Genomic DNA, 20030 nt, shown 5'->3' with positions numbered 1-20030 from the left:
CTCCACCCCCACTCATTCTGAGCTCTGATCCCATCACCCTCAGGGGCAGTCTGGCAGCGGCCTCCACCAAGCCCACCCCCAGGCTACCCCGGGGGAGGGAAAGCACAGCCATAAGCCATATCGTTGTAGCCAACACCCAGGGGAAGATGGGGTCTGTAGTCAAGGGGTTGGGTCTCCCCAATCCCAGGTCAGCGCCTGAACCACTAGGCTGAAGCTTTTAAGGGAGGCAGCATGGGCAATACTTCCTCCTTCTCGACTGGTTGGTGACTCTAGTTGTCTTTTCCCTAGTTTTTGTGAAAATGGCTGCAAAGCCAAATGAAATTTTGCCTAACCAAATGAAACATTTTCACTGGACATTTACCAAAACACTTCGACTTTTCCCGTTGGGTCTGAGCACCAATCTCCAAATCCTTTGCATTTTCGGCAAATGAGCTATTCATCTGAAACATTTCACCCAGCTCTGCTTACGATGATCGATGCCCTTCAAACCAGAGTAGAATGAGTGTGTAACTGACAAGAGGAAGGAGGGGAAAGGAGAGCAGAGTGACGGTTATAGAATCATGAAATTACATACTTGCCTGAACAAGGAGCATAGGGCTGGGCCCAACATTCCATGCCGAAAATGTTGCATTACTTGGGATTATTAATAGTTTGGTATTGCACCTGGTTTTATGGCTCCTTACAAAGGGGAGGGCAGGAGGGCTTCCATTCTTTTCAGAAATGATCTGAAAACTGAAATATTGAAGTCTTTAATTATGAAAAGCAGAGGCCCTAACGCTTCAGAAATGGCATGCCAGTCAGACTGGGCAGGAAACTGGTTGAGCTCCCTGTTCTCTTCCAAAAATCTGCAGGGAGTTATCAACCATAGGAAATCGAAAACACTCCAGTTCTTTCTCCCTGCTCCGCTTTTTCCAAATGGGCTGTGGGAGACAACAAAAGTCACTCTCTGTCAGAAACTAGATTGAAACAATATCTTCATAAATAGGTCCATTAATCACGACAAGGCATAGAGCTTCAATTCCAACAGGGTGAAACACTGGAGTGGAGTTAAACTCAACCCAAGAACATTCCACTCTTAGCAAGACCAGGAGGTTTGGATGCTTCTTTAACAGACACTGTGCTCATTATTTATTGTCAATTCACAAAAAATATGTATTGTGAGGCAACATGTGTTATTTCTCTTCTTTGGGCACTGGGGATTTGTAACTAATATCAAGAAATGACACCTTAAACCCTTGTGGTTTATCTGGAATTCAACCCAAAATACTAGGAATTCCATTATCCGGGAGAGAGGGAACCTTTATTTGCCAAAAAGGAGAAAAAGTAAACAACCCTATTAGACAGACCGCCTTCCAGGTGGAAAGAGCAAGTTGGCTTCTAGGTTTCCTAGTAGCTTTCCTTAGATTAGTCGCTGTTAAATAAATTTACAGCTCTGTCTCTGGAAAGAAAATCAGTACTTACCGGATGAGTCAAATTGGGTTCCTCTCTCATGTCACCGCCATCAAAGCTTTACCGCGGGAGCAGATTCCTCACCAGTCTTCTCCAACACGCTTGTCTCCGAATGTGACTTGAAGGCTCCCCAGTGGCCACGGAAGGCTGAATGGAACCGAAATAAAACAGCTCAGCACACGTGGGACAGGAGTCAGTGATGTGAGGGCACAGTAGGAAGAAAAGTGAATTTCCCTCCAAATTAGGCCTGACAACAGTGGAATGTGAGTGTAAATCAGTCACAGAGAAAAGGCAGGTCTCACAGTAGCAGCCGTGTTAGTCTGTCGTCTTTTTTTTTAGAGAAAAAACAGAACCTCAGTTGCAGCTTCTTGGAGATGTTCAGCTGAGTTGGTAAATCTAGCCAATCAAGCATTCAAATGCTTCCACTTCAGTGTGCAGGCCGCCCTTCTCCCAGTGGGTTCAGTCTCACATGGGATCCTGAAGGCAGCCATTATTGGGCTCGCTGGAAAGAGCAAAGCCTTGACGGAAGCTGGAAATCCCACCCCTGAGCTGGAGCGGAGAATCAAACATTCCCCCAACCGGCGCCACCAAAGGTGCTGATGGGCCAGGGAACATTCGGAACCAGATCACTCCAGGAGAGTGTGACACAAGGAGCTCGCTGGTCCTGGTGTGGAGAGCCGTGCAAAAGGTGTCCCAAGGGATGGGAAAGCTGTGAAAACTAGGGCTGGGTCAACTGGGTGTCAATGCAGCTGCACGCCAGAGTAACTCCACTGAAGTCATTGGCCACTGACTGGGGGTAAACAGGTGTAATGGGGTGGAGAATCAGAGCCTGGGTGTCCATGCCCGCATGTGTGCTCTGGGTGTGCATGTGGTGCTATGCCCTGGGTGGGCTGTTGGCAGTAGGGACTGAACTCGGGACCCCTAGAGCTAAACACATGAGCCGCTCCTGCCTGAGGTAAAAGGCTCAGCTATGTTAGCGCAAAAACTGTGACAGACTTACAACCTCTCTGGTCCAGCCACTAGATGGGACAGAGAGCTCTGGGTAAGCGTAAGGGACATATTCACGGACATGCAATGTTATAGACTTGTGCTACCTTAAATAGAACGTGTCCAAATATTATTACTTGTTGGTTGCTGCTAGGCAGGCTGGTCTTATGGCGAGGACCCTGGCTTGGGACTCAGAACTGAGGTCTATTCCTGGCTAGGCCACTGACTCGCTGTGTGGCTTCAGGTCCAGCGGGAAGGATAACACGCCCTGTTTCCCACCCTTTGCCCATCATGTCCTTTTAGGTGGTGAGCTCTTTGGGGAAGGGACAGTCGTGCGTTCCAAGGCCATCTCACCCACATCTCCCTCGGCTCGGCTCTTCAACTCCTGGAGGCTGCACGTTGCAGCAGGGGGCTGGCCACAAAAACCTTCCTCCCATCTCTGTCTTGATTGCTGTTAGTAGCCTAGCTCCTTTGGAATCTCGGGGCAACTCCGACAGATTTACACCAACACAGATCTTGTGAGTCATCAACACGTTTGACCTAAACGCTGGTCAGGGCAGCCTCATGGGCCTTCATGTAGGAGCCAAGGCTTCGTTACAGTGGGGCACCCTTTGCTCTCGGGGTTATCCTTCGCTGGGACTCTAGTCAGTTCCTTTCCCAGCTGTGCCTAGCACAGTGATGTCCCAATCCTAACCTTTGGTTCACAGGGAGCCCTTTAAGGGACATACATCAAGTGACAGTTTGATTCAACGTGTGTGCCATGCTTTAGGCAACACACCAACCAAACCCCAGGACAATATCTCGGGAGTGGAGGCAGTCAAGGCATCGGTCCACTTGTCATCGCCTGGCCTGAAATAAAAATCGAAGGAGGAAGAGATTGAGACTCATAAAGGAAAAGGCATGAGAGAGGAGAAAGAGGCCAGATGAGAGGAGGAGAGAGTACCAAGTGGGAGTGCGCCAGCTTGTGAGATGTGGGCCCATGCTAAGATGTGATCTCAAAGGGACTTTAATAACTTGCATATGTCTTGCTACATCTCCCAGGACTGGGATCAGAGATCAAAACTGCCTTGACTGTTCTTATTTATCAGGATACTCATAGATTTTTAGTCCAGAAGGGACCATTATGATCAGCTAGTCTGACCTGCATAGCACCCGCTGTAGAACTTCATCCTGTAATTGCTGCATCAAGCCCAGAACCTGTGGCCATGCTAGCATCTCTTTTAGCAAGACAAGTGATCTCGCTTTAACGACTCCAAGTGATGGAGAATTTACCACCTTCCTAGGTAAGTTGGCCCACTGGTTGATTTTCTTCTGTTAAACATATGCACCTTATTTCCAGTCTGAACTCTGCTGTCTTCATGTTCCAGCCACTGGATCTCATTCTGCTTTTGCCTGCTGCATTAAAGAGCCCTCTGCTACCAGATATCACATCCCTGTGTAGGTACAGGAATGCTTTGTTTGTAGTCAGAGTAACCAGCTAGTTAATAGATAAGGTGCTAGTGGCTGGTGCTCAAGAATACATAGCATAGCTCCTGGTTTTTGTTATGCACTGCAAACAGCTTCCTGCTGGGGTCAAGTTGCCTCGTAGCCATCTCCTTAAGGATGTGTCTACGCTGCAATGATAACCCCATGGCACCGAGTCACAGAGCCTGGGTCAGCTGACTTGGATTCAGGGGCTCAGGCTACAGGGTAGACATTCAGCTGCAGGTTCTGAGGTCCCCTGAGGGAGGAAGGTCTCAGAGCCCAAACTCCAGCCCAAGTCTGAATGTCTACACTGCAATTTTATAGCCCCACAAGCCCAAGTCAGCTGACCCCAGCCAGCTGCAGCCATGGTGTGGGTCTTTTATCACAGCGTAGCTGTACCCTACTACTCTCATTGGAAAGCAGAATATCCAGGCCCGAAGTCATTCTTGTGACCCTCATCTGAACCCTCCCTAATTTTTCAATATCTTTTTTAAAGTAGGGACACAGTACTGGATACAGCGCTTAGTAATGGTCTTACCATTGTGGTATAGTGTAACCGTGCCTTCGTGGGTCACAACTGAGAATACCAAATTCAGGACAAACTGCTGAGAAATAGGGTAGACACACCCCAGAACTGGAGGTTATTCTCCCATGAGATATACCAAACCAACAACAAAAGTAAACTTCTGTTTCACCACACTGGCTAACAAGAAGTCAGAAAAGCAGTTTCCTTCGCTAGTCCAGTCCTTGTATCCACCAAAAACACTAGACTTAGAGATGAGTGATTCTTTAAAACCAATCTCCTCAAATAAAAGGTTCTTCTGATCTCAAAGGACCAGTCACACACCCAGGTCAATATATAACTCAGATCTTACCCCCAAATCACACTGTTACCCATCCTTTAGTATCTAAAATCTAAAGGTTTATTCAGAAAAAGAAAAAAAGATGAGTTAAAACTGGTTCAAGGAATAAAATACATACAATAAATGCAAAGTTCTTGGTTCAGGCTTGTAGCAGTGATGGAATAAACTGCTGGCTTGATAAGTCTCTGGTTGCTTCCAAATCATCAGAAGGACCTCAGACCATTGGTTAGAATGCTCCCATTAGTAAAAGTCCATAGTACAGAGGCTTGAGCAGGAAAGAGGCAAAATGGAGGTGTTGCCAGGAGCTTTTATATCTTCTGCTATGTGGAGGGAAGAAAGGATCAGTGAAGGTGAATCCTCCATGCATGTCTAGAGAGTCTGTACAGGAGCAGCCAATCAGAGCCCAGCAGGCTCAGATAAAAGGAACAGCAGAGGCTGACCAAAGCAGTCCCTGGCTGGGACCAGAGGGGTGGTCGTGGTCTGCTGTGGCTACATGAGTTTGTCTGGCTGCATTTACTGGATCTAGGGGAGAGGGGACTTGAGAATTGTAACCATAGCTAAGTGGTGAAGATAAAGGGGCCAGGTGGGAAGAGGCCCAGGAAAAACAGCAACAACTAATTAAAGGGAGCAGTACACGCCTGCTGTTTATAGGTCCCTGGGCTGGAACCTGGAGCAGTGGCAGGCTCTGAGAAAATGGCCTAAAGCCCAAGAAGGGGACAAGGCTTGTTTAGAAGCCAAACAAAGGGCTCAGAGATGGGGCTGCAGACCCTGGTGGAGCTGACAGTTTGTTGAACTCTTTGCTACTCTGGAAGGGGTTTCTCCATTTTGAGTGTGTGACTTGGCCGGAGGGCCAAGGCAGCGAAGACCTGCCTAGTGAGGCTGACAACCTACAGGGAATGCCAGGAGCAGGGAAAGGCTGCAGTACCAGATGCAGCCGCAAGAAGCATTCACGAGAGGTGAGTGTGCCCTTGTTACAGACACTTTTTGACAATGCTACTCTGATGAGTTTCTTTGGTATCCCCCCATGCACACAAGGATGTTAAATGACAGGTTTCAGAGTAGCAGCCGTGTTAGTCTGTATTCGCAAAAAGAAAAGGAGTACTTGTGGCACCTTAGAGACTAACAAATTTATTAGAGCATAAGCTTTCGTGAGCTACAGCTCACTTCATCGGATGCATTTGGTGGAAAAAGCAGAGGAGAGATTTATATACACACACACACAGAGAGAACATGAAACAATCACTTAAGTGATCACTCTCCTTACAGTGTGTATGATAAACCCATTGTTTCATGTTCTCTGTGTGTGTGTGTGTGTGTATATAAATCTCTCCTCTGCTTTTTCCACCAAATGCATCCGATGAAGTGAGCTGTAGCTCACGAAAGCTTATGCTCTAATAAATTTGTTAGTCTCTAAGGTGCCACAAGTACTCCTTTTTCTTTTTAAGGATGTTAAATGTAATTACATTATGGTTGCTGTTACCTACCAGTTCAGCTATAGTCCTCTCTTGGACCAGACCCAATGTGCTGTGTAAGACTAAATCAAGAATTTCGTCTCCCTTTGTGGGGTCCAGTACTAGCTGCTCCATGAAGCACTCCTTTATGGTGCCTAGAAATCTTATCTCTGCATGCTGCCTTGATGTGACGTTCCCAGTCAATATGCAGATAGCCGAATCCCCCTTTGTTATTATTGGGGTTTCTGGTTTTGTAGCTACTCCAATCTCCCGGAGCATTTCACAGTTGCTGTCACCATCCTGGTCAGGTGGTCGGTAGTATATCCCTACTGCTATATTCTTATTGGTCAGGCATGGAAATTCTATCCAGAGAGATTCTATGGGACAGTTTGATTCATTTAAGATTTGTACCGTATTTGAGACTCTGCTTTCTGTCACACATAGTGTGACACACATAGTTCCACTCCCCCACCAGCATGACCAACTATGCCATTCCTGCATATTTTGTATCCTGGTATTACCATGTCCCACTGATTATCATTGTTCCACCAGGTTTCTGCGATACCTCTTATATCACTATCTTCATTTAATACAGGCACTCAAGTTCACTCATCTTAGTATTTAGATTTCTAGCATTTGTATACAAGTACTTACAAAATTTGTCAATATTTAGTCATGTGCTATAGCTTAATACGACTCTCTCTTTTTTTTATTTGACCGTTTCTCTTCAGTTCCTGCCTGTACTTTATCAACTTCTATCCTCCCCTCTTCTGTAGGATATAGAGAATCTCCATTAACAGATCCTCCCCTAAGGGATGGCTCCCTCCGAACCGTGTGCTCCTCCACACCTGTTGGCTTTCTCCCAGCCCTTTGTTTAAAAACTCCTGTGACCTTTTTAATTTGACAGGCCAGCTATCTGGTTCTGTTTTAGTTTAGCTGGAGCTCATCCTCCCTGTATTGGCTCCTTCTTTCCCAAAAGGTTTCCCAGTTCCTACTAAATCTAAAACCCTCCTCCCTACACCATCGTCTCATCCATGCACTGAGACCCTGCAGTTCTGCCTGTAAAACTGGCCTTGTGCGTGGAACTGGAAGCATTTCAGACAATGCTACCATGGAGGTCCTGAACTTTTATCTCTTACCTAGCAGCCTAAATTTGGCATCCAGGACCTTTCTTCTACCTTTCTCTGTATCACTGGTACCTACACATACCACAAGCACGAGCTTCTCCCCAGCAGTCATATAAGCTTAACTAAATGTCTTGAGAGATCTGCAACCTGTGCACCCAGCGGGCAATTCACCAGGCAGTTCTCCCAGTCATCACAAACCCAGCTATCTGTATTTCTAATGATGGAATCCCCCATAAATATTACCTCTCTCTCTCTCTTCCTAATAACTGGGGTTCCCTCCCCCAGGGGGGTATCCTCAGTGCTTGCGGATACCATGGTGTCATCTGGAAGGAGGGTCCCAACTATGGGATTGTTTCTCTTCACTCCAGACTGATGTTCTCCTTCCACGAGATTTTCATCATCCTCAACAGCACAGAGGCTGTCAGACTGAGTGTGGGACCGCTCTGCTGTGTCCTGGGAAATCTCCTCTATGTACCTCTCTCTGTCTCCCTGTGCTCCTCCAGTTCAGCCTTTCTGCCCCCAAGAGCCAGTACTGGGTCTCCGAGGGCCATGAGCTACTTGTATTGAATGCACACACCTGCCATCTGCCCACAAGGCAGGTAACCTTTACCCATGCTGCATTCAGTGCAATGAACTAGATAGCCCCTATTCTGCTGCTGGACTTCTGCCTACATTCTTTTTATTCTTGCAGGGGTTTTCTGTTTGTTCTTTGTTTGAGGGGGAGGATTATAGGCATAAATTTAGGGAATGTTCGTTAGGTGTATCTGACTCTCATGCTTCCTCGCAAAACTCCTCTGGTCCCTTAGGAGTGGCTTTTTAACCTCCTGTTCTCCCTGAATTAGCATGCCACATCATGGCATGGACTCCAGCGCAGGCTAGGAAAGCAAGTATGTACCAAGGGCTCAGGGTGGGTTTGTACAGACCACGCTGCACCCGCATTGCTGTGTCCATTTTTAGCCATGCTCATTAGGTTAAAGTGAGCGTGGGTGTGCCCACCCAAGCTGCAATTACACCTCTGACTGCAGTGCAGCCAGACTCTGGGATTAATGAATATGGACCTAATGCAGAATGCTAGACCCCATCTGTGGAAGTCGTGGCTTTTAAAATAAATTGTCAGCATTTTATGATCATTTAACCGGCAGAGATTTCCAAGATTTCCAGTGGAGTAAGTAGAGAGCGCGGGAGCTGGGTGGGAAATCACTCTGTGTCTCTGCACCTGATTTCCATGGGGGTTATCCCATGACCTCCCCCTGGACTTGAAATTAAAAATGGAGCTCTTCATTGCAGCACAAGGAGGAACATTCAGTCTCAGAGACAATAAAGAATTCACAAGGCGTACGCGTTTCTCTTCCATGTGCTGAAATGGCTGTTTTATGTGTATTTGGCTTAAATAAGGAGCATTACTGTTGATTCAGGGCTTACCTTGCTGGGTTCAGATACATCAGGAAGTTTGGATTGGCTGGAACTCCCCCGGCGTCTCTGAGGGTGAAAGGAGCTGGTTTGTAAGTCGCACTCGAGCCTGAATCACAAACATATTCATGGCACTAAGCGGAACATTCATTTTACCCCATTATGTAGCCAAATAGCTGCCAGCTGACACATTAGGCCAAATAAATCTTAAATAGATGTGTATCAGATGCAAGAATGGGCATTACAAAGCCGGGAATTGTTTAACAAGGATGTTAAAGAGTAGCAGGCTCGCTTTCCGTTGGAATTCTTTCTTTAAAAAAATGCTTTTCTGGAGTGAACTTTCTTCCTCTTGAAAGCAAGAGGCTAGTGGAATTGGCCACAGCAAAAGTGGCCTGCAATACCCTACTGTATTGCCCCCTAGCTCTCCTGTAGCACTTCACATCAGTAGATCTCCAGGTCCTTTACAAAGGAGGTCAGTATCCTTCGCCCCACTTTACAGATTGGAAAACACAGCCACGGAGACTTGCCTTCTAGCCGGCCAGTGGCAGACCCAGGAATAGAACCCAGGTCTGCAGAGACTGATTACTGTATTAGCCTGCTTGCCCTGCCCCATCAGTGAAAAGGGGTTGCTGAGAGTTACATTTAAGGGGGCAGTGTCCTTCCTTTCCAACAGAAGCTGCTTTTTTGATGCTTCCCCCAATACAGTATTGAATTTCCAACTCGCCTGGAGATGATGGGCCCAGTTCACCTCCTTGTGATGCTTGCTGAATGCTGGTGTAGCTTGTAAACTTGGTGTAACAGCATGATGAATAAGACTTGATGCCATATTAGACCTCCCTGCAGAGCACTACTTCCACACTGGTATGACTCTTTTGACTCAGGTTGAGTCACTTCTGGTTAATACTGACGTAGCAGTCGAGAGCTTGAGTTGCATTGTGCCACCCCTAGATGTGCAGCAGTCTGTACTGCAGGGCTTGAATTCTTTAGCTCTTTGTTCTATTTAACATGCCAAACTGGGCCTTGCCTGTGAGCCTGGTGCAGCTGGAGAATGCCAGGCCAATGGTTCATGCACAGAAACAGAGCCTGGCACCAGGATTCAGTGCCTTGCCCACTCCTCTTGTCGTTCAGGGCTGCCTTCTGGTGGTACATTGTGTCCTTTGTCAGCTTTCACATTTATAAGGGTCTGAGTTTCTCACTCTGGCCCCCACATACACTGATATTTGCTACATGACTCTCAGATCCCCAGGTGAAGTAGAAAAAAAATTGACCTTGATACATGAGCAGACCCCATTAGAGAAGGGAAGTAAAATCTACCGATGTACCAGGGAGCATGTCAAGGGAAAAAAGTGAAAGGAAATTGAACGGGTGAAAAAGGGAGCTGATCAGAAAGCTGTGTTAGATGAAAACAGATCCTGAAAACAACAAATGAGAAGCCCACCCACAGAGGACCTAAAGTACACGAACAGAGAGAGTGATTGGTTGAACACTTACTGAAGGAGTACAGATCAAAGGTGCCTAATGGGAAAGTCAGGGCCCAGTAGGTGAAGAAACCTGTTTGTGGATAAACTCAGTGCAAAGATGTAGAGCCACAGAAACATGTTATCTAAAGAGCACTTCAAGGCAAAGAGAAGCAAAGAAACAGGACAGCAAGAGTGGAGCTGGATCTACAGCCCAGGAGAGGAAAAGTTGTTGCTTCTCTGAAGTGACCCAGTATATTGTAGAGTAATCTCATTAATAACAATGCATATAGTATTCGCTGCTCAGAATGAGGAAGAGAAGCGTGTACAAGCTCACAAAGATTAATGTGTTGGTGACCTGTAGTTTACTGTAAATAGGCAGTGCTTGGTAATGTTCCATGTTTATGCTCCTGGTGCAGCTTTTGGGTTTTCCCTTGTACAGTTCTAAAAATTTTAAATTATCCCTCTTGTCTTGGGTTGCTTCTGGTTCTCCTCAGTTATCCTAGCCTAGTCAGACTACTGCACTACTTAACTTGTCTGCAGTGTTGTTGCAGCTGTGTCGTCCCAGGTCATTAGAGGGACCCCATCGGTGAGGGAATATCTTTTATTGGACCAGCTTCTGGGAAACAGGTTTAAGCTTTAAAGCTTGTCTCTCTCACCCACAGAAGCTGGTCCAATAAAAGAGATTACCTCAACCATCTGGTCTCCCTAGCCAGAATCCAATTGCCTATGTTTTCTTAAAAGAATTTTTTGAGGAGTGCAAAAAAACCCAGCTTTTCTGTTATACAGGGGATCTTATACAAGAGAAGGAAGGCAGTGTTATGTAGGTAAGTAGCAAGAAAAGCATTTTGGATTACTCCAGTAACTGACCCTGTGGTGGATTGTGACAAAGTTCCTGCTCTACCTTGGTGGGTCTTGTGCTTATTGGCGGATTTGCTCGCCTTGGAGCTTCACGGCAGCCCTCAGCTTGGCCGTTTTTCTGAATTCACAGTCCAGGTTGACTCCTCCTGTGTCTGACCAGGAGTTGGGAGGTTTGGGGGGAACCCAGGCCTGCCCTCTACTCTGGGTCCCAGCCCAGGGCCCTGTGGAATGCAGCTGCCTAGAGAGCCTCCTGGAGCAGCTGTGTGACAGCTACAACTCCCTGAGCTACTTCCCCATGGCCTCCTCCCAACACCTTCTTTATCCTCACCATAGGACCTTCCTCCTGGTGTCTGATAATGCTTGTACACCTCACTCCTCCAACAGTCCACATTCTCACTCTCAGCTTCTAGCGCCTCGTGCTCCCAGCTCCTCACACGCACACCACAAATGGAAGTGAGCTCCTTTTTAAAACCCAGGTGCCCTGATTAGCCTGCCTTAATTGATTCTAGCAGCTTCTTGATTGGCTGCAGGTGTTCTAATCAGCCTGTAGGTCTTAATTGTCTCCAGAAGGTTCCTGATTGTTCTGGAACCTTCCCTGTTACCTTATCCAGGGAAAAGGGACCTACCTAGCCTGGGGCTTACATATCTACCTTCTATTACTCTCCCATAGCCATCTGGCCCAACCCTATCACATGTATCTTATTAATTTCTTAAATCACTTGTCACCAAGCAGTGGGGATACTGCACAAATTTGAAACTATAAAATAAATGGCACCCAGTGGCCCTGAAAAGCAGCCACTGCCTCAAACAAAGCAAAATGGTCCTAGAGAGAACCCCTGATAAAGTCCGTGAGCAGGTGGAGAGTTGAGTGAATAATTGATCATTTGGTTCAGTGGTTGAACCAAAAAGTATTCAATTAGGGTCAAATCCAAATAATCGTTTTTGGTTTTTCTCATCCAAAATGGGAGGAAAAATATTTGGGGGTGGAAGGTTTTGTTTGACCCAAAATGATTTGGTTTTTGTTTTGTTTTACTTTTTTTTTTTAATTTCAACAAGCCTACCTAAATTTCAAACCAAAACATTGTTTCAAAACCGAAAGTCGCAACGTTTCATTTAAAATATGTCAGAACAAATGTGGCTCCAACGTGGGGCTTAGCTGGTGTAGAAAGCCTTCCACCCAGGGGGGAGGGAGAGGAACTAGAGAAACTATCCATTTTTTTTGGACTATATACATGCAAGTCCTTTCTCAAAATCCCATCTAAGGAGGGAGGCAACACCTCTTCAGATAAACTTACAGCCCATGCCCTGCACTGGAAATCTCTACCCTGCTACTTTGTGCTTCGTGGTCAGCATACACATGGCAGTTCTCTAGAACAGACTGTAACCAGAGCTGTGGGTGCGTGCACTTGTTTTGCATAGCTTTGCAGACCTGCCATAGGACATTGGGGGTATGTTCCCCTGGGAATTTCTTTAAAATACCTCCAACCTGATGCATTCCAAAGGCAAAAAATAGCTCTTTAGAGGCATGTGTGTTTAGCTCAGGGAATAAGTTACTTCTGGCAGCATCCAAAGGGTAGGTGAGTGCCACTAGAACCAGGGAAGTCATCCCAAGCCTTATGTCAAGATGTGGGCAGAATTCTGGTGAGGAGCTCCCGGGAGTCACCACTAGCACTGAGAGTGTCTTGTGGCGACACAGAATCTGCTCTGATCGATGGGGTGGAGTCCCCAGGAGATCAGTCCTTGCTGACGATGACAGATCTATGATGCCTGGATACTGTTGATTACTGCATACTGGTGGCTGGGCTGTGGTTTCTGGTGGACAGAACTGCTCTTCAGCGGATGAGCTCACTCTTGTGGAGGTGGTAGTGAGTTCCCAGGTCTCTAGCTCTTTTTCTCTCTAGTGCAGACCCCACTGGTCGCATTTATACAGTTGTCATTTCTGGCTGAGATAGGTGTCATTTGACCCTCTGTGCTTGCAGCTGACCAGAAGTTGCCACAATTGGCTACTGTGGCTGCCACTCTGCTCCTTGATAGACCAGTAAGGAACCAAATACTTACCTTATGCAATGTGCACTACGTGTTTGTCAGCCAATGAATTCAGTTCAAGGTCTTGACGGTTTGGTAATTCCTTAACAAGCTAGGTGAGAGATATGAGGGACTGGCTCCCTCTCCCACCCCACCAAGGCAGTTGGGCATGTGTATGTGGCAAGGAAATTTACAGTACAGCAGCCTGCTGGGCAGTAACTCACTGCCCTCATCCCCCTTCCCTCACACGCTCCTGCCTCATCTCCACTGACTCAGTTGTTGACTTCACTCTCTCCTCCATCTTTGACTTCTTTACTCCTCTTTCCCATCACTAAATCCATCCCAGTAACTCCCACAACACTGAATTCCTCTGGGGAAAGTCCTGAGAGCATGTAGTTTCCACACAATACAAAATGGTCCTGTCCTCTCCAATTCTGGCATCTTCCTTGCCAAGCAGCCATGCTTCTCAACCTTGAGTTCAGTGGTACCTTAAAGACTAACAGATTTATTTGGGCATAAGCTTTTGTTTTTTTACCCATGAAAGCTTATGCCCAAATAAATCTGTTAGTCTGTAAGGTGCCACCAGACTCCTTGTTGTTTTTGTGGATACAGACTAACATGGCTACCCCTCTGATACTCAACCCTGAGTGAGTCCTACACCTTCAACCCTGCCTCCTGGACCAAGCCACCAACTCAGGAACTCAGTCTTCTCTCCTAGATGGATTTCCAGTATTTAGGGTTTGCTTTGGATTCTCTTTGTTTCCCAGAGAGGGACGGGGGATGAGGGCAGTGAAGAATCTGGGATGGTGATGGATGGAACAGCATGGAAGTGTTGGGAGGAAGGCTCGGGATTGGGGCGGGAGCAGTGTTAAAGGAAATAGGATGGGAGATGGAGAGTGAACTGTATTTACCCTCATATGCCCTGGGGAGGAAGGGCAAGGCTGTTTTTCCCACTGTACAGGTGGGGGCTGAGGCTCAGAGGGCTAAATCCACACGGGAGGCTTGAAGTCAGCGTTGCAATGCCTACCTCGAGGCACCCTGGAGCCTAGTGAATCCGCAGCCCCATGTTGGTCACCTGGGCTCCCTGGACGACATGTGAGGAGAGACAGGCCCCTAAGAATGAGCTTCACAGATGCCAGCATGCTGCGCAAGGAGCTGAGCTCCTACTAAGCTAGCCAATAGGAGATGCTGAGGAGAAGGGCCAAAACTAAGCCCCGCCCTTCAGAGGGATTTAGGAGCTTAATGGGAGGTGCTTCCTCGGTTCAGGAGTGGCAGCCGGGAACCCTCTCTGGACGTCAGGTGCCAAGGCAGGTCAGCTCTTCCTTACGAAGAGCTCAGGAGCTGGTCACACCCACTGGCACCCAATAGCCCAGGAATTGGCACGCTCACCCAGGAGGTGGGAAACCTGGGTTCCAATCTCTCCTTTGCCTAATGTGGAGCAAGCACTTAAATCCAGGTCCCCCATAGCCTAAGAGAGCCCCCAACCCTGGGGCTATATGATATGCTGGGGGGGGCCCTTTCCTAATCTCTCCTGCTCAACCTGTTTTACTTTTGATAAAATAGCTAAACAGTCATTGGAGAAGGGCCTTGACCATAGGTGCCAACTGAGCACCCACCAGCAGCCCCCTCCCATCAGCACCTCCCAGCGCCTCCTGCCCGCCGTGATCAGCTGTTCCGTGGTATGCAGGAGGCGCTGGCTGGGGGAGGAGCAAGGGCAGCGTGCTCAGGGGAAGGAGCAGGAAGAGACAGGGCCGGGGTGGGGCCTCAGGGGAAGTGAGGGCGGGGCCTGGGGCAGAGTTGGGGGAGCACCACCCAGCACATTTGAAAGTCGGTGCCTCTGGCCTTGAACTTGGGGATCCCCCAGCCCAGGTGAGTGGCTCAACTGGCAGGCTACAGACTGAGCCTCTCTCTTTAAGATAATCTCAAGGTTCACCAGGGCATGACTTGTGCTTTTGGTATGCTTGGCACTGGCAATGCTGAACACCTCTCAGAAGACTGTATCCTAGCAGCAGTGGTTCTGTGGCCTGCTATACAAGTGGTGCTTGGCTTGGAGAAATGATTTCTTAGGGCCTGTTCCAGTGGGCACGCCGACACATGGGTCTGTAAATTCTACCTCCGTGCTGCTACAAATATCAGGGGCACTGAACCTCTTCACACACAACGGTCAACATGGTTAATAGAGCTTGGACTCCGTGATCACCATGATCCCTTCTGGCCTTGGAACCTACGAAAGGGGTTGAGTTTTTGTGCTGTGTGACCGTTTCAGGAGGGGGGGACACCACCTTGGAAGGCGCAAACAAAGCGATGGAATTTCCAGCTGTGTGATGCACAAAGGAAGAGAACTGCCTTCTGTGACATGGAGGCTTTGCCAAAAGCTCAGCAGGCTACACTCCATGCTGGCTGGTGTCACAGTCTCCAGAGATGATGGACTGTTTGCAACAATTTGTCCCATCTCCACAAGTAAAATAAACTTAAAACCAGCTGCCATATTTAATGTGTAAACAAGAAAACCATAGTCTGCGTTCATTTTTCCTGGGGTGTGGTTTTACAGGGGATGATCATAGTCCTGCTTTGCACTGTGTAGTATATTTTCATCTAATGATTCAAGTTTTTTAGTCTGTTGTACCTGGATTCATTAAAACAGAAGGTGCTTACTGTGTTCCTACGGCTTTGAAGACCCAGTCTGACTCCCATTAAATCTAATCAACGGCTTCCTATTCATTTCAATGGGAGTTGGCTCTGAAGTGACTGAGAAGGGACCAACATCCCCCACACCTAAACACCCCCCTGCGGTGGGAAAGTTCAGCTCTGGATCTAAACTTTGCAGCTCCGGCCTATTTCTAACAATGTAGTCTGCATCTGTGTTTAATTAATTAGCCTGGAACCAGAGCTATGCTGGAAAGCTCCTAATAAAGAGCTTTTTTGGATGCTGGTTACACGTCTATCTTTGACCCTCTTGCTCCTTGGAAAATGTTTTCTTTGTTAAATAAAAGTTAAGACTCTTGTTTAGGGAATCCAGAGGGGTGACTTTTGTTTCCGCAGTTGTAGTCTCCAGGGTTTCATTGCACTGTTTATAAAACCAGAGTTGGGAATACCAATGTTCTGGCCAATTTCCAATGTAGGTAATTACATTCTGTCTCCTGCGCCCAAATTCCCCCAGTACTTTCCCTCAGAGACGGCATTAAAGAAGAATCAAAGTGACATCTGGTTCTGCCGCATGGCTCTGAACAGTGAATGTTAGGGCAATATTTCGGTCCCTGTGCAACTTGACTGCACAGTGCTGGTGCTTGGTACTGCCAAAGAAATGCACCAGAATCCCCATCTAACCCTGTCCTTGTAGTTAGCAACAAGTGTTTGAGTCAGGTTACTGTTGGGTGTCTCTCAATGAAATGTTCAAGAAGCTCTGTTGATATTTGTATGCATGCTCCGGGATCTCACCCATCACAACAGCCAACCTAGACTCTTCTGCAATCCGCTGCATTGAGTCCATGACTTGAGAATTCCATCCGGACAGCTGGGCTCAATCGTCCGTAACTGTGTGCGTGGAGCCCCTGTCATCTTTCATGTATCCAGCATCTAGATTTACAATTCAGCAATTAACCAATTGAATCATTACCTAACTACCCACGTGTGCAGAGTCCGACATTAAGGATTTTCAGGTTAATGAATCACTAAGGAATTGTTTTTAATGCAGATGATTTGCCTTTGCAAAAAACTGAGAAAACCAAGCAAAGGAAACTTAAATACACTACAGAAAACACTGGGGCCAAATACTGCTTTTCCCCTTTATTTCCACACCAGGATAGAGCTAGCCTGCACTGGCAAAGCCATTCTCAGCCAAGATGAGGGACCAGTCCAGGACCTCAGCCACAAGCCCACCCTTCCTCCTAGAAGAGATGACACAAGCCTTTGAAACACTGGAATTTTGAAGACACCCGTATAAAATTATTTTTGCTTCAGGAAGCCGAGGTCTATGTTTTTCCTGGAATAATTGCTCCCCCGGATGTGTTAGTAAAAGAAAAACCAGGTTTTAGCAGCCGCGATCACATCTGCAGTGATGGTGAGCCAAGAGCATGGGGCATTGGCAGAGGACTCGGCAACCCACATCTTACTTCTCTCCGATCCTCAAGCCATAAATAGCCTGCTGCACATATTTGCACAATAAAGTAGGTTAGAGCATAAAAATTAAAGCAGTGAAAGCCTCAGGCCTGGGACCCGGGCCGTGACTGTGGGCAGCAGAAGCAAATATCCAACTTGTGTTGGACGGGACACTGAGGCTGGTTTAGATCTCACTGGACTGGAATTTCTTGGAGTTCGCTGTGACCTGATGGAGTCATTGCATCCATATCCTACTGCTATAAATGTGCCTTTTGTAAATGGACTAAAATAGGTAACCCAGTAGAACTTGGGGTGCCTCTACGGTGCAGGATTCTTTCGGCAGCGCGCAATGTCCAGACAGATGTTACTCTGCCCCACCGGCGTGGGTATAAATAGCAGTGTAGACAGTGAGGCGTGGATTAAGCCTGAAGCATGTGAGTAAGTACCCTACTGGCCTGGGCCATGCCTCCTGACTACACTGCTAGTTTTAGCTGTGTAGTGTCCTGCTGCCCTGCTACTGCAACCATTCCCCTCCGCAGGAAAAGACTCCAGCACCCCGGGTGACGGGGCCGTGGGGAAAAGCTACCAGCTCCCCACTGCTGGAGCCCTTCTCCGCTGCAGTGAAAGGCTCTGCTAGTGGGAAGGCAGCAGAGAAAGTCTACCACCCCTCTGCCAGACACTTTCCTTGCCTCCGTGAAAAGCTCCAGCAATGGGCATTCACTTAAGTCTCTCCCCTCTGCCAGAGCCTTTCACTGAGACGTGTAGCTACACACTGCAGCGTGGACACAGTGCGCTTTCCACTGCGGACAATCCATCACCAAACGTGTGTCTAGTGTAGACATAGCCTTAGCACGCCATGAGTGTGCCTCTTTTATATTCACATCGTATAGACAGAGAAGTTAGATATATAATCTTGTTGGAAGACTGCAATGTAAGACACTTTATTTCTTAGACTTTAGAATGATGACACACCAAACCCAAAAACTGAGAGAAAACAACCTGCTCCCTAAGGCAGAGAGAAAGGCACAACTCACCCCATCTTGCTTTAAGAATAACCTTAACTGGAAAGACCCAAACTAAAAATAAACACCTTCAGAGTGAGGTATGGAAATTCATAGCTAAGACAGACAAACAACCTTAACTCTGCCCTACAGTGGCATTATGCAATAACCATGCAATCATGACAGATGCATTTCAATGCATGTGGTCCCAAATTAGATTAAACTGATTTTTAAAGCCCCCTTTGAATTTTTTTCATATCTTTTCCTCATGTCTCACTACAAGACAGAGGTAAGGCAGTTTCTTTTAAAAAACTACTCATTGTGTCAGATCTACTGAAGACTTTACTTCTCGGCCAGTTTTTGTGTAGATATATAGTACCTGAGATCATTTCAGACCAAAAATTATGTCTGACATCAGCTGTTAAATTTCTTAAAGCACCCACTTCTTAGTTCAGTTTTCATTCGTAAACCAATTAACAGTTACTTGTAAATTCTCAGAAAATTTTTTCTATCCTCAAAGTGATACACTGTTCAGGCATAATAGAGATTGAATTCCTGTTTTAAGGGTGAAACTGAACTCAAACATAACATGAAGTTGTGACCAACACTTTCATAATTTAAAAAAAACAAACAACTTTTTCATACAAACTCACTGACATACCCTACATGGCAAGTTTTACCCACACTTGTATCATTTATGGCTAAGTTTACATCCCTTAATACTGGGCTTATAATGGAAATAAAATATATACAATAATATTTTATTAAGGGTATGAATTTGCTCTCCATCCCAATGTAACCATTGACCTCTGTGCTCAGTAAAATCAGGTAGTGAGCTGTGAAGTGTTTCTTCAGTCACTTAGAAAGCTTGCTTGAAATAAACATCAAACAAATGGGATTTGTATTTAAATTCTTCAGTTTGTCTGCATACCTAGCTGCTCCTTTAGAAGACAAGTCTGCATTCTCCAGACACACACATGAGACCAATATTCACCAGGACTAGTTTAGTATTAACCTTCATGAAAGGTGATGCTCCTGACTGCTGATATTAATAAGGGGTGTACCAAATTAATAAGCACAAAATAATCCTGTTCACCTTGCCAGACGCTGGATCTTCTGGGAATAACACTCCAGTCCAAATGAGGGGCACTAGCGGTTCCTACTTGTGCATTGCAGAAACTCAAGCAGTACGCTTTTCCCATGAAACCTTTATTGCCTAACTGTGGGCGTGTCTATGCTGCAGTCAGAGGTGTGACAGCAGCACCTGTAACCATACCTGAGCTAGCTTTGATCAAGCCAGCTCCAATAACAATACCAGGGAAACCATGGCAGCATAGGCTAGTTGCTCGAGTAGACACTCAGGGTCCTGGGTGGGCTTGGACAACCTGGTCTGCTGCCCTTGGCAGTAGCTAGATCAAAGCTAGCTGGGGAGCATCAACATGTGCTGAGCTCGCATTGCTGACTGCAGCGCAGCTCCAACATGCAAAGCTGGAGCCCCTTATGCAGGGAAGATCATCCAGAGATACCCCAGAAGAGCAGATAACAGCCACATGCCTCTCTGAAGCTGGCTAGACCCCAGCTAGCACAAGAACATCCCCTTCCTTGGTCCTCCTTCTGCCATTGACAATATCACACCCACAAGGCAGTGCTGAATCTGCCTGTAGACCTCAAAGGAATGTGTCATATTTGTTTCGATATAAGTGAGCCCAATTCGGGCAAAATCAATCCAAGCAAGCTATCCAGTGACATCATGAGCTAACTGATGTGGGGATTGGTACTGGCACCTTTCACCTCTCCACCTCCTGGCCCAGATCAGCCGTGAGTATAAGTCATTGTT

Source organism: Dermochelys coriacea, chromosome 3, assembly GCF_009764565.3.
Source record: "Dermochelys coriacea isolate rDerCor1 chromosome 3, rDerCor1.pri.v4, whole genome shotgun sequence".
In the NCBI taxonomy this organism is placed as follows: Eukaryota; Metazoa; Chordata; order Testudines; family Dermochelyidae; genus Dermochelys; species Dermochelys coriacea.
This window is presented reverse-complemented; position numbering follows the sequence as displayed.